The 15,158-nt window shown below is 38.7% G+C and overlaps 1 protein-coding gene and 1 pseudogene across 1 annotated transcript in view; one reads left to right on the forward strand and one right to left on the reverse strand.

Annotated features, from left to right (window-relative positions):
- Positions 1-15,158, reverse strand: part of ZSWIM5 (zinc finger, SWIM-type containing 5) — a 317,188-nt gene that overhangs the window by 281,250 nt on the left and 20,780 nt on the right. The window lies entirely within an intron of this gene.
- Positions 7,236-7,692, forward strand: LOC102813232 (annotated as a pseudogene).

Below are 15,158 nucleotides of genomic sequence, written 5' to 3' on the forward strand. Positions count from 1 at the left end.
TGTGTTGAATGTAAAATTGATGATCTGCCCTGTAAATTTTCACTCAATCCACACGCAATAAAGACTTTTTTTTTTTTAAAAAAAAAAAAAAAGGTGATTCTTGGACCCTGATCTTAGAGGACAGGATAGAGAGGTGGACTGTGTTTGAACTGAAAGAGGAATCAGAACAGAAACAGTGACAGAGAAGAAAAATAGGGTGACTATAGCTGGCGCGGACATTTGCAAACAGTTGTCAGTACAGTGACCTGCAGGCACAGGATGAGGCTGGAGGTTGGCAGTAAGTGGTGGATCTCCCTTGTTCCCATGTCCTCCTGGTAGCTGGGGGCATGTCAGTCACCACCCTTGCCAATCCTGTGGCCAGTGGCACCCCCTCCTGCGCAGCCTCTATTTGGGTTGGGCACCAAGCATAGTGCCTGTTTCTGTAAGCACATAAACCTGCCCAGAAAAAGCACAATCAAATCAATGGCTACCAAGAAGTGGAAGTTGTTCTGTGAAAGAAAAAAACGAGACAGAGGACCTGCTCCAGAAGGAATACTGTAAGAGGGCTCACATAAAGTTTTAATATAGTGTTCACACAACATCTGTCTTAGTCTCTAGAGAAGCAAAACTAGAGAAGCTTACACACACACACAAACACACAGAGTTTTATATAAGGGAATGGTTCACAGCTATAAAGGCAGGTGAGCTATAAAGTTTCAAGGTGAGGATTTTTGTTTTCTTTATATTGAGATGTAATCTCATCAGTAAATATTTTAAGTCCTCTTCACTTTCATTGTTTATTGGTCCAGTAGTGATGATTTTTGTCTTCTGTACATTGAGGTGCAACCCATACTGAAGGCTGTGGTCTTTGATCTTCATCAGTGAGTATTTTCAGTCCTCTTCACTTTCAGCAAGCAAGGTTGTATTATCTGCAAATCGCAGGTTGGTAGTGACTCTTTCTTTAATCCTGATGCTATGCTTTTCTTCATATAATACAGCTTCTCAGATTATTTGCTCAACATAAAGAGAGAATAAATATGGTGAAAGAATACAACACTGGCACACACCTTTCCTGATTTTAAACCATTCAATGTTCCCTTGTCCTGTGTGAACAACTGCCTCTTGGTCTATTACAGGTTCCTCGTGAACACAAGTAAGTGTTCTGAAATACGCATTCCTCACAATGTTGTCAATAGTTTTTCATGATCCACACAACTGAAAGCCTTTGCATAGTTACTAAAGCACATGTAAACATATTTCTGTTATTCTCTTCTTTCAGCCAAGATCAACCTGACATCACCAATGATATCCCCCTTGTTCTATGTCCTCCTCTGAGTCTGGTTTGGACCTCTGGCAGTGTATGTTTGCAACCATTTTTGGATTATCTTTAGCAAAATTTTACTTGTATAAAATACTAATGACATTTTCTAATGATTTCTGCATTCCATTGGAGCACCTCTCTTTAGAATGGGCACAAATATGGATCTCTTCCAATCTGTTGGCCAGATAGTTGTCTTCCTAATTTCCTGGCATAGATAAGTGAGTGCCTCCAGTGCCACATCACTTTGTTGAAAGATTTCAACTTGTATTCCATCAATTCACGGTGACTTGTTCTTTGCCAATGCCTTCAATGTACCTTGGACTTCTTCCTTCAATATCATTGGCTCTTGATTATATGCTACCTCTTGTAATGGCTGAACATCAGCCATTTCTTTTTGGTACAGTGACTCTACATATTCCTTCCATCTTCATTTGAAGCTTTCTGCATCATTCAATATTTTGCCCATAGGATCCTTCAATAATGCAAGTCAAGGGTTTAATTTTTTCTTCAGTTCCCTTAGCTTGAGAAATGCTGAGTGTGCTCCCTTTAGGTTTTCTAACTCCAGGTCTCTACACATTTCATTATAATATTTGACTTTCTCTTCACAAGCAGCTCCTCGAAACTTTCTATCCAGCTCTTTTATCTCCTTCCTCGTTTCTTCTATTTGCTTTGACATCTCTATGCTTGAGAGCAAATTTCAGAGTCTCTTCTGACATCCATTGTGGTCTTTTCCTTCTCTCTTGTCTTCTTAATAACCTTTTGCTTTCTGCCTGTTTGATGTTCTTGATGTCATCCCACAACTCTTCTGGGTCTTCAATCTTTAAGGTCTAGTGCATCAAATTTGTTCCTGAGATGATCTATAACTTCAGGTAGTATATGTTCAGGGTCGTATTTTGGCTTTCATGGACTTATTTTAATTTTCTTTAGTTTCTGCCTGAACTTACATATATGCATATTAAGGTCTGTTCTCTTGTCTTCCCCTAGCCTTGTTTTGTCTGTTGATGTGGAGCATTTCTACCACCTCTTTCCACAGATGTAGTTAATTTCATTTCTATTTATTCCATATGGTGAGGTCCATGTGTATTGTTGTTAAGTGCGCTTGAGTTGGTTCCAATACATAGTGATCCTGCATAGGATTTACAAGGAATGGCTGGTGAGCTTGTACCACCTACCTTGAGGTTCAAACCAACCTTGCAGTCCAGCGCATTAACCCACAGCACCATGCCAGGACTCCATGTGTATGTTGTTGTTGTTGTTAAGTGCCATTGAGTCACTTCTGACCCATAGCGACCCTATGTAGGATTTCTGAGGAGCAGCTGGTGAACTTGAACTGCTGACCTTGCAGTCAGTCTGGCACATTAACCCACAGTACCACACCAGGACTCTCAGTCATCTTTAATGTTGTTTAAAAAAGGTATTTCCAGTGAAGACATCATTGGTCTTGAAAAATTTTATCATGTGATCTCCAGCATCGTTTCTATCACCAAGGCCGTATTTTCCTCTTTGTTTTCAACCACTGCATTCCAATCACCAGTAATTATAAATACATCTTGATTGAATTTTTGATCGATTTCAGACTGAAGAAGTTGGCAGAATTCTTCAACTTCATCATCACTGGTTTTAATGGTTGGTATATAAATTTGAATAATAGTTACATTAACTGGTCTTCCTTGTAGGCAACACCATTCCTCTTCAATTTGTCACTCCTAGCATAGTAAGCCATGTGATTGTCAGATTCATAATGGCCAATAAGAGTCCATTTCAGCTCACTAATGCCTAGGATAAGGAGCTCTGGTAGCATAGTGGTTACAAATTGGGCTGCAAACTGCAAGGTTAGCAGTTCGAAACTACCAGCTGTTCCAAGGGAAAAAGATGAGGCTTTCTGCTTCCATAAAGATTTATAGCCTCAGAAACCCTGTATAGGGTTGCTATGAGTTGGAATCGACTCCACGGCACATAACCACCAATCACCAATGCCTAGGATACTGATGTGCATACATTCCATTTCATTTCTGACAGTTTTCAATTTCCTAGATTCATACTTCGTACATTCCATGTTCTGTTTATTAATAGATGTTTACAGCCGTTTCTCTTCATTTTAAGTTGTGCCCCATCAGCATATGAAAGTCCATAAAGGTTTAATCCATTTGCATCATCATGGTCAACTCTACATTGATTAGGCAGTTCTTCCCCAGTTGTATTTTGAGTGCCTTCCAACCTGAGAGGCTAATCTTTTGGCACTATATATGACAATATTCTGGTGCTCTTCATCATGTTTCAATAGTCAATATAATGGTGCTATCTGACAGTGTTCCACTGCTATTCATCAGGTTTTCAGCGACTAAATATTTGGAAGTAGTCTGTCTCTCCCTCTTCCTAGTCTGTCTTCATCTGGAAGCTAAGCTGAAACCCATCCACGTTTGACCCTGCTGGTATTTGAAACATCGGTGTCATAGCTTCCAGAATCACGGCAACATGCAAGCCACAAGAGGATGATGAACTGTCAGACAAGTGTTGGTTGCTATGATGATGTTGTTGTTAGGTGCCATCGACCTAATGCAAACAGAATGAAACACTGCCCGATCCTGGGCAAATCTCACAATTGTTGCCATACTTGAGCCCATTGATGATGCCACTTTGCCAATCCATCTCGCTGGGGGTCTTCCTCTTTTTCTCTGACCCTTCACCTTACCAAACATGATATTCTTCCCAATGATTGGTCCCTCCTAGCAATATGTCCGAAGTATGAGAGAGAAAGTTTGGTTACCGTGGCCTCCAACAAGTATTCTAGCTGCACATCTTCCAACACAGATAAGTTTGTTCTTTAGGCAACCCATGGCACATTCAACGCTCTCCTCCAACACCATAATGCAAATGAATCATTTCTTCTACAGTATTCCATAGTCACTGTCCAGCTTTCGGATGCATAGGAGGTTAGAAACAGGCACACCTTAGTCCTCAAGCTGACATGTTTGTTCTTCAACACTTTTAAAAAGGTCTCGTGCAGTAGATTGGCCTAATGCAATACATTGTTTGACTTTCTGATTGCTGCTTCCATGAGTGTTGATAGTTGATCCAAGAAGAATGAAGTCCTTGACAACTTCAATCTTTTCTCCATTGATAAAAATGTTGTTTATTGGTCCAGTGGTGAGGATTTTTGTTTTCTTTACATTGAGATGTAATCCATACCGAAGGCTGTGCTCTTTGATCTTCATCAGTAAATATTTTAAGTCCTCTTCACTTTCAGCAAGCAAGGTTGTATCATCTGCATATCACAGGTTGTTAATGAGTCTTCCTCCAATCCGGGTGCCATGTTTTTCTTATAAGACAGTTTCTTGGATTATTTCCTCAGTTTACAGATTGAATAAGTATGGTGAAACAATACAACCCTGTCGCCCACCTTTCTTCACTTTAAACCATTCAGTGTTCCAAGGTTCTGTTCAAACAACTGCCTCTTGGTCCAGGTATAAATTCCTCATGAGCACAATTAACTGTTCCAGAATACTCATACTCCGCAATGTCATAGCTTGTCATGACCCACACAATCGAAAGCCTTTGCGTAGTCAATAAAGCACAGGTAAACATCTTTCTGATATTTTTTGCTTTCAGCCAAGATCCATCAGACACCAGCAATGATTATCTCTCGTTCCATGGCCTCTTCTGAATCCGGCTTGAACCTCTGGAAGTTCTCTGTCAATGAATGCTTGCAGCCATTTCTGTATTACCTTTAGTAAAACTTTACTCATATGGGATATCAAAGATATTGTCCGATGATTTCCGCATTCCATTGGGTCACCTTCTTTGGAATGGGCACAAATACGGATCTCTCCAATCAGTGGGTCAGATAGTTGTCATCCAAATTTCTTGGCAGAAATGAGTGTCTCCAGTGCCACCTCACTTCCTTGAAAGATTTCAATTTTTATTCCATCAATTCCTTGTGCCTTGTTCTTTGCCAATTCCTTCAATGCACCTTGGTCTTCTTCCTTTAGTATCACTGGCTAGGAGTGATGATAATGCCATATTGTATTGGAAGTCTTAGAACTCTAAGACAAGAAAGGGAAATTAAAGGTATCCAAATTGGCAAGAGAAGAAGTAAAATTCTCTCTATTAGCAGATGATATGATCCTATATATAAAAAATCCCAAAGACTTAGCAAGAAAATTATTGAACTCATTGAAATATTCAGCAAAGTGGCAGGGTTCATAATCAATATACAAAAATCTGCTGGATTCCTCTACACTAATAAAGACAGCTCTGAAAAAGGAATCAGGAAAACAATACCATTTACAATAGACACCCAAAAGATGAAATACTTAGGAATAAAGCTAACCAGACAGGAGCGGCTGGGTACTCTAGAACCAGAGAGGGAGAGGGGCTGGGTGCTGATGACCAAGAAGCAGGCTTGCAGGATATACCCTTTGATATACCTGGTTGATGATGCATGGAGGGGATTCTAACCATGGCAATGAAACGATATACGATAGGATGAATGTAAAGCTAACGTTCTCCCATGTGAATTGTCACATAATTCACAATAAAACATTTAAAAAACAAACTAACTAACAAAGATAAAACAATATGGTTTGGAAAATAAATTAATAAACATAACCTCAAAACAATGTTTACTGGAAGTACAAAATCTCTTTATGTATCACCTCAGTAAAACATACGATTAAAACAATAAGCTTATAAAGAGGATTTTATACAACGCCAATGACAATTCACTTGAAAAATTTTTATTTGTAATGTACGCAAAACTCTGAAAGTAATTATGTGGCTCAAAAATTATTCACATAGATGCATGTGATCTCAGATAATAGTATTTAAAAGACATATACATGTTTGTAGCGACATATTTTTGCTCAAATGATAGGGTAAACAACAGAGATGTCACTATGGCCAAATCATATTTTGTTCAGTATGTATGGCATTTGATAAAATTCAATTTTGAAAGAAATAAATCTAAAACAGTTATCAGGATTATTCAGTTTTATAACATTATATCTCTAAAAGTATTCTTTTCTAGAATAACAGTGCTATCTTGCAAAACTTACATGGCTTTCTTGTACAAGCTAATTATGTTTCATAGATTTCACTAATTTTTCATGACATTTGACATTTCTTAAAAATAGCATTTTAACACTGGTTTGAATTGATTTAAAGCTAGTTTGAATAGAAAGTGAATATACACAATTAGTCAATCACAAGTTAATTTACTTAGCATCTGTATGGGGGAAGGGGAATGGTGTGAAACATACTTACTATTTTGGAAAGATAAGCTTAAATATTTATTTGAGAAACAAAGCAAACATCTTTGGAAAAAAAAAAGAAAAAAAAAAGCTAACCAAAGAAACAAAGGACCTATACAAAGAAAACTTCAAAACACTACTACAATAAAACAAGAGATTTACAAAACTGGAAGAATATACCATGCTCATGGATAGGAAGACTTTAACATTGTTAAAATGTCAGTTCTACCCAAATCTATCTATAGATAAAACACAATCCCATTCCAGATTTCAACATCATTCTTTAAATAAATAGAAAAAAATCATCATAAACTTTATATGGAGAAGAAAGAGACCTCAGATAAGCAAAGCACTGCTTAAGAACAAAGTTGGAGGCCTCTCGCTCCCTGATCTCAAAATTTACTACACAGCCACAGTGGTCAAAACAGCCTGGTACTGGTACAACGAAAGACACATAGATCAATGGAACAGAATTCAGAACCCAGAAGTAAATCTATCCACATACTCCCAAATGATCTTTAGCAAACTATCAAAACACATTAAATGGGGAAGAGATAGTCTCTTCAACAACTGATGCTTGCAAAACTGAAAATTGAGGCACCAGCCTGCAGATTCCTGCTGGACTGGCATTACTTTAGTAGAGGTAGCATGGAGAGGAGGTCTTTGCCCACTGCTCAGGATCAGGGATGTCTAAAAACGTGGTGTCGCCTGTCTGGTTCTGGAAGGTGAATGTGGATGAGTACAGCAAGAACAAATTCATGAATGAGGAGGGCAGAAGCAATGGCCAGGCTGGGCCCAACCAGGACAAAGTTGACTGATGCCTGTGACAAGTTAACATGGCAGCTCCTCTCCAAACAGTTCTGAAAAACCCTATCAACACCAAGAGTCAAGCAGTGAATGATTGGATAGGCAGCACTGTCTTGAAAGTGTTCATCTCTTTTAAAACTAATGATATTGAAAAGGCAGTTCAATCTCTGGGCAAGAATGGTACAGATCTCCTAATGAAGTACATTTATTTATAAAGGCTTTGAGAGCCCCTCTGACAACAGCAGTGCTGTGCTATTGCAATGGTATGAAAAGGTACTTGCTGCTGGAGGAGTAAGGTCCATCATTTGAGTCTTGACTGCAAGGAAAACCCTGTAATCCAGCAAGAACTGCGTGTGGGAGTTGTTGGTACAACGACCAAAACAACCAAATGTCACCACTGCCCTTTGGGTAGGATCTGTGTCTCTCAGCTTTGCCTTCTTGCTTCTTTTTCCATATCTTTAATAATGCAAATTACATATGTCAGCTTTCCTTTCATGAAAATTGGGATAGCATAAGGAAATTTTGTTTCAAAAGAAGACTTTCACGCTCTCAAAACCATTTCAATGATGAGTGGATATAGTATAAATCATGGTCCCACGTTTAACTGTGTACTTTTTAACTCTTATTGGCTGGATTGTTTTGTTTTTAATTGAATACTGAGAGATTTTATCAGAATTTGAAGCCAGTATTCTAACTCACTGCTAACCAGACAGTGGTTTTTATTTTAAAAAATCTGAGAGACTAGCAACTATTAATAGTACAAAACTGGACCATACTTCCCCAATTTAAGCAAAATATGTGTCTGGAACAAGTGATAAGTGAGCACCACCACCAAGTTACAGCTTTGTTTCTGCTTGCTTCCAGATGATCTGTGATTTTAAGTGCGCTGCTTCCTCTCAGCACCCAGGAATCATGGCTTCTCAATTTCTCAGTAGTCACTTATGGTCCAGAGCAAAGGGTCTTGCTTTATACAAATGAATCTAAAAAACAGAGAGCCTGTTTGGTATGAACATAAAGCTTTTGTTCCAGTAATATGACCTTATTTGAAGGAACTATGATCAAATTAGAAAGAGTGCAGAAACTATGACATACTTTATACTCTGGGCAGCCTCTGAATGAAATGCTATTTTCCTTAGAAATATACTAACTGCCTTCGACATGAGATGTAGAACTAGTATCTAACATGCCCTGCAAATGTTTTCAATATTCTTTAGGATAATTGGGATCTCAAATGATTTGGTTCAGATCCAAACAGATATACAGTCCAGGTTTGATCTCAATTTTTTAAAAAAAAGAGAAAAGATAACACCACATAGAAAATAGTGTTTACTTTGTTGGACAAACTAAATCAGTTCTCAAAAATATGACTGTTGCTCATTTAAAAACTAGTCTTTAGTAGCTCCAAAACATATCACCTGAATGCACATGACCAGGAGGGAAATCAGCCTGTGTTTAGTATTTACACTAGTTTCATAATACCTGTGATTGTATGAAAACTGATGCAGAGATTCTGTAAACTCCTGGCTGTTTTTGATACTGTTTTTTTGTTGCTGTTGTTTTATTTTGTAAAAATCATAAAAGTTAAGGAAATAAAATGTCAGTATTGAACAAAAAAACCTGGAAATCGATTTGCATAAGTATTTCACATCATATACAAACACAAACTGAACATGGATTAAAGACCTAAATGTAAAACCTAGAACTATAAAGATCACCAATGAAAAAAAAAGGCATAAATATACTATCAAACATTACAAAAAACACACAAATGGTAGAAGACAAAATAGATAACAGGGAACTCCTAAAAATTAGACTCTTATGAACATCAAAATATTTTGCAAAAGAATAAAAAGGGAGCCAAAAGACTGAGAGAAAAAAAAATTAACAACATATCAGACAAGGCACTAATATCTCAAATGTATAGAGAACTATAACACCTCTACAAGAAAAAGACAAACAACTTGAAAAATGGGCACAGAACATGAACAGACACTTCACCAAAGAAGACATTCAGGCAGCCAACAAACACAATAAGAAATGTTCACAATCATTACCCATTAAAGAGATGCAAAGTACAACAACAATGAGATGTCATCTCACGCCATCATTAATAGAGAAGTTCAAAAAAACAGAAAACAATAAATGTTGAAGAGGGTGTGGAGAGACTGGAACCCTCCTACATTTCTGGTGGGACTACAAAATGGTTCAACTGTTGCAGAAAATGGTATGGCACTTCCTCAGCAAGTTGGAAACAGAAATACCTGATGACCAAGTGATCCCTCTACTTGGAGTCAAGGCATGAGTAGATATATCCACACCGATGTTTACTGCATCACTATTCACAACAGCAAAAAGATGAAGACAATCTAAGTGCCCATCAAGGGAAGAATAAACTAACTTTGGTACATACACACAATGGAGTACTATGCAATGTTAAAGAACAATGATGAATCTATGAAACATCTCATAACATGGATGAACTTGCAGGACATTATGCTAAGTGAAATTAGTCAATCACAAAAGGACAAAAATCATATGAGACCATTATTGTGAAAATTTAAGAAAAGGTTTTCATAATAAAAGAAACATTTTTGATGGTTACCAGGAGTGGGAGGGCAGGGAGAATAATTTTCAGGCTAGAGGGTAGATACGTGATAGCTCCAGCAACAGGGAGGGCAAAATACAAAAAGAGGGATGGTGGCAGAAGAAGCATGAAAATAGGTGAAGACAGGGAGGTATGCATGGGCTCAATGGAATAGAAGTAAACACTGATATATACACAACCTTGGAACAACAGTGTTCTGTGCATAGATACATGGATTAAGACAGGCTGAATAGGTAAGGAGGGAAAACTGGGATGTTTATATTTACCCCTCCCACAAATATATGAGTTTGAAAGAATTTATACATGATCATTTACCTTTCCTGCTAACACAACTATGAACATGGTGGAGCATGTTGTTGTTGTTAAGTGCCAACGAGTTGGTTCTGACTCATAGCAACCCTCTACACGGTTTCTAAGGAGTGGCTGGTGAGCTTGAACTGCCCACCTTGCAATTCACAGCAACTTTGCAGTCCAACACATTAAGCCTCAGTGCTACACCAGGACTCCTGGTAAAGCATACAGCAGTCAAAGGGATGAAAACTCCCTAGGTATTATAAAACGTCTTAAGGCAATGAGTTGCTGGGCCTAGAGGTTCAGGACCATAGTCTTAGGGGACACCATGGTCAATTGGCATAACATAGTGCACAAGGACAATGTTCTACATCCCACTTGGGTGCTCAGCTTCTGGGATCTTGGGAGCTCATGAGCAGCCATCTAAGCTATTGGTCTCTCCAAGTGTGGAAGAAAGAAGAGTGATAAGAACTGAAGACGCTTGGAATCATTAGTCCAATGAACTAATGGATCATGGGAACATCAATCTCCACAACTCTGAGATCAAAAGAACTAGATGGTGCGTGGTCAGTATTGACTCATAGCAAACCTATGTATAACAGAACAAAACACTGCCCAGTCCTGCACCAACCTCACAATTGTTGCTATGTTTGAGCCCATTGCTGTTGCCACTGGGCAAATCCACTTAGTTGGGGATCTTTCTCTTTTTCTCCAACTCTCCACTTTACCAAACATGAAATCCTTCTCCAGGGACTGGTTTCTCGTGACAATATTTCTGAAGTATGAGTGACAAAGTCTTGCCATTCTGTCTTCCAAGGAACATTGTGACTGTACTTCTTCCAACACAGATAGATTTGTTCTTTTGGCGGTCCATGGTACTTTCAATATTCTTCTTCAACACTATACCTCAAACGCCTCAATTCTTCTATGGACTTCTTTATTCACTGTCCAACTTTCACATGCATATGAGGTTACTGAAAATACCATGGCTTGGATCAGGTGCACCTTAGCCCTCAAACTGACATCTTTGCTCTTAAACACTTGGAAGAAGTCTTCTGAAGCAGATTTGTCTAATGCAATACATCATTTGAATTCTTAACTGCGGCTTCCATGAGTGTTGTTGGTTGATTCAAGCAAAACGAAATCTTTGAAAACTTCAATTTTTCTCCATTTATATGGATGTTATTTACTGGTGCAGTGATGAGGATTTTTGTCTTCTTTAAATAGAAGTGCAACCCATACCAAACGCTATGGTCTGTGATCTACATCAGTAAGTATTTTAAGTCCTCTTTACTTTCAGCAAGCAAGGTTGTATCATGTGCATACCACAGATTGTTAATGGGTCTTCCTCCATTCTTGATGCCAAATTATATAAGCAGGGACAACAACACTGGTAAGGTATGCTCACCATGGAATGGTTAATCATTCAAAATTAAGAAGGCAAAATTTTCTAAGGACAAAGTTGAGAGAGAAGGGGAAGATGAGTGAAATGTAAATAGGAACCACAGAGAGGAAGTATGATAACAATTTTTTGCATGGAGGCAATTACTATCATTGAGATGAAACAAAGTGTAAGATTTGTTTAATTCAATTCACAATAAAAGTTTTAAATAAATAAATAAAATAAAGCCAACATAAAAATAAAAGAGGAAGAAGGTGCAGTCAACTCTAGAAAATGCCATGCAGATATCATGAAAGATAAGGACAACAAAACGAACACTTTGGCAATCACCAGGTCAATGGTGATCTTTTTCTTTTTTTAAAGTTTTTATTATGAATTGAGTAATAGTTTACATGGAATAATACCAGTTTTACACTCATCCTCCCGTATTTCATTTCATTGCAATGATTACAACCCCCCTGTGCATCATCATTTAACAGTATTTGCTTCTATTCCCTCTGGTTTTATGGTTTTTTTTTTTGGTTGTACACAAAAAGACTCAGGAATATATAATCATTTAAACAACCAAAGAGCACATTCTGCAAGTCTGCCTCCTGGCTGCCAGCACACAGCCTTTCTCTTTCTATGAGTCTAGAGTCCTCAGCTGTTCTCTATCTCTCCATAGCCTCATCTCTGTCTCCATCTCTGGTACTGCTGCTTCTCTGGATAGGGTCCTACATTCCACTCGTGCTCTTCTCCCTTGATGGTCCTAGGGTCCTCTGTTCCTGGAATGTAAGATTAACTACTCCCCCCTTTATGTTACAAAACTCCTACCTTTACAGTTGTGACAATTGCAATTCATCATGATAACAATTATTCACTAATGAATCATAAGAATCTTAACCCTATCTCCTTTCACCAGACCCATCTAGACAAGATTAAAACTATTCAGTGGGGATTCTATCTTCTACCTTCTCCCACACATTCTTAAACTAAACTCCCTCTTGAAAACTTGTAAGACAGTCACTTCATGCCTTTATAGCCCCTCCCCTCCCATTTTAGGTAACCAATGTCTAAGTTGCCCACTCCTATCAACCCTGTGTACAGAAGGGATAGGATTTATTCTTGATGTGAAAACTCCTTCCTTCTCAGTTGGTATTTTGAGCTACTATCCATGGTGATCTTTAAAAAATCAATTTTAATATAGTCTGTGAAAGCATATATAAGATTGATTGCAAACACATCAGAGGGTTAACTTTGAAGAAGGGAAGGCAATGAATACAGCGTACTCTTTCAACAATTTTGGTTGATGTTAATAATAAATATTTACATTGTTTTTATTGTTATTAAGTGTCATTGAGCCAATTCCAACTCATAGCAACCCTGTATAGGATTTCCAAGGAACGGATGGTGGGTTTGAATTGCCAACCTCACGGATCAAAATGACCTTGCAGTCCAGTGCATTATCAAGTAGTACCACACCAGGACTTCAAATATTCACATCTCTTAGTATATACTAAGCCCTATTCTTGATTATTTATATATTAACTCATTTAATCTTCAAAACAACCCTATAACGCACCATCATTCTATAGATTTACAGTTATGGAAAAAACATACCAAAGTTCCTGCATAGATTTCACTGAATTGGACTCCTAGTATGGTGTTGCAGGATCTGCACTGGACGCATGAACCACAAGGTCAGCAGTTCAAACCCACCAGCTGTTCTTCAGAAACCTTATACAGGGTCACTACAAGTCAGAACCAAGTCCATGTCACTTAGCAACAACAAACTTATGATACCTACATCAAAATATATATGTTAGTAAAGAAAATAACAATATAATATTGAATGAACAAAAGATAGGACTACAAAGCAAGAGTAAGGATTTTATATTGTTAATAATATCAGTATATGTTAGCTATGCTTGCTAGTCATGATGGTATATCAGGTATTGATAGATTTAAGCAAAATAACACACTGACTTTTCTTGAAAGTATTAATGCTGCAGGCTTCATTCAATAAAACCATGAATGAGTAAGGGAAAAAAATGTTAGTATCTCTAAGGCATTCAAAAGCACAATATATTATCCTGTTACTTTATTGATCACAAGGATAATGAATGAATAGACAAAAATCCACTTTTTTGATCAGCTCCATCATATTATAGTACCTAAAAGAAGCACATTTTTTAAAATAGCATTATATGAAGAGTCTAAAACCAGAAATCTGTAAAGTTTATTTGGAGAAAAAAAGGATTAATATCTGATAATATTTCCATTATCTTCATGCTTGCCAATGTTGCCTCATTCAATCAACTGTAGACTTAAACATTAAAAAACATATGATATGTTAATACAGAGAGAGATCATGAAAGAAGAGCAGGAAATACTACTTTCAATCTTTATTTTAATATTAGATATAATTTTATTGTTTCTCATAATTACACTAAAATAGAGCATAAGAGAGGAGTCCGGCGCTTCCCTGACCAGGCAGTTCAGGTAGGGCAGTCTTGGGGAAAAGGGGCAGAATTGCACATAGGAAACCTCTGTGTAGCAGACAGACAGCCTTTGAACAAACACAAGATCTTATATTTCAACATTCTGAACGCGTTTTTTTAAAAGATCTAATTACTGAGGAATTACAGGCATTTTGAGCTTTTGCCTGCCTGCACACGGCTCCCGTTTCCACGCCCGTGCCAGCGAGTGCCTCTGCCCCCTGCAGACCTTGGAATGCAGGGCTAGAGCAACCCCACTTAGAAGGCTGCATTTCCAGAGAAAAGGAAGCATAAACTAACAAAGCCGAACAAATAGAGAGGGATATCGGCACAGATATCAGGAAATTCGGGGTACCCGTGGTACAGAGAGACTGAGAGAGGCATCTTTTATGTCATCAAATACAGACACTACCTCCCTGCAGCCATTACCCCCAGCCCTCTACTGCCTTGGCCTAGACCAGCCCTCTGTCAAGCCGCAGAGGTCGAGGGCCCCCAATGCCCAACCCGCTGCATAGCCCAGTTGCCAAGGCCCAGTGCCCCTGAGACCCAACCCACCCTCAGCCCGGTCCCCAAGGCACAATCCACCCAACCCGCCCACTGAGGCCCAAGCCGCCCGATGCCCAGCTGCTGATACCCAGGCCCCCTGAGGCCCAAACCACCCGCCCGAGGCCCAAACCACCCACCCGAGGACCAACCCTCCTGCAGCCCGGTCGCTGATGCCCAGGCCCCCAGAGGCCCAAACCACCTGCCCTAGGCTCAACCCACCCGCCCGAGGCCCAACTGGCCCGCCGCCGAGGCCCAGGCCCAACTGAGGCCCAAAAAAGTTACTCTCAGTTAAGCAATAAGGAGAGTGAAAAGAGAAGACCACATCCTGATCACATCTTCCTGGAGGTAATCAGAAAACATTAAAAATTACCAAAACACATACTTAATTAATTATTAGGGCCACAGATAAACAGTAAACATGTCCAAGAAGCAAAAGCAGATGACCATATTGGCACGTGTCCAGAAAAAAGATAAAATATCT

This window comes from Chrysochloris asiatica, unplaced genomic scaffold (genome assembly GCF_000296735.1).
Source record: "Chrysochloris asiatica unplaced genomic scaffold, ChrAsi1.0 scaffold00026, whole genome shotgun sequence".
In the NCBI taxonomy this organism is placed as follows: domain Eukaryota; kingdom Metazoa; phylum Chordata; class Mammalia; order Afrosoricida; family Chrysochloridae; genus Chrysochloris; species Chrysochloris asiatica.